This window comes from Brassica napus, unplaced genomic scaffold (genome assembly GCF_020379485.1).
Source record: "Brassica napus cultivar Da-Ae unplaced genomic scaffold, Da-Ae ScsIHWf_133;HRSCAF=240, whole genome shotgun sequence".
Classification (NCBI taxonomy): domain Eukaryota; kingdom Viridiplantae; phylum Streptophyta; class Magnoliopsida; order Brassicales; family Brassicaceae; genus Brassica; species Brassica napus.
Genome location: NW_026014756.1, coordinates 15,121 through 16,128, shown reverse-complemented (window position 1 = coordinate 16,128; position 1,008 = coordinate 15,121).

Genomic DNA, 1,008 nt, shown 5'->3' with positions numbered 1-1,008 from the left:
AACACTCACTCAACTCCTTTACCCTTGTTTCCATCGTATCCTGGTTAAGCCTCAGCTGACTGATGCCCTTAACCTTCATTCAGGGCCATGATACGCTTGTCTCAAGGTCTAATGACCTGACTGGTGCGTCTCCCCGCACCATGGCCCGTCCGGGCGATCCTATCTAGGATCGGGGACATGACAAGTCTCCCCCACTAACTTGGGATTCGTCCTCGAATCCATGTTAAGTGTTTCCTCAGGAAGAAATTGTCTGTACCAATCCGGATACATAGCTTTCATTTTTGCTTCTGTTTCCCAAGTGATGAGGTCTTTACCGTTGTAATCCCACACCACTTTGATCATGGGAACTGTCTTCTTTCTCATAGCTTTCTCTGACCGATCCACAATCCGAACCGGCAAGGTTTCCAAAGCCAGGTCCTTACCAACGTCAGCAGGAATCTCGGGCAAGACAATGTCTTGTTCAGACAAGCATTTCCGGAGTTTGGATACATGGAACACATTGTGGTATGCATCCATTGCTGATGGCAAGTCCAACTTGTATGCCACTGCACCCACTCTCTCTATGATCCTGAATGGACCCAAGTACCTAGGATCCAGTTTCTTTCGTCCAGAAACCCTGGTCCTACCCTTAAAGGTAATCATCTTGAGATACACCAGGTCATTGACATCAAACTCAAGATGTTTCCTACGCTTGTCTGCATAGCTCTTTTGGTGGTCTTGCGCCTCTTTCATCTTCTCTTTGACCATCCTGATCTTCTCAGTGGTCTGTTCTACAATCTCAGGACCCAACATGCTACGCTCCCCCACTTGGGTCCAGTATAGGGGTGTCCTGCACGGCCTACCATACAAAGCCTCATATGGCGACATACCAATGCTTGTATGGAAGCTGTTGTTGTAAGCAAACTCCACTAAGGGTAAGTGTTTTTCCCAAGACTCTCCCCAATCTAACACACACGCCCTGAGCATATCCTCCAAGGTTTGGATTGTCCTTTCAGACTGCCCATCCGT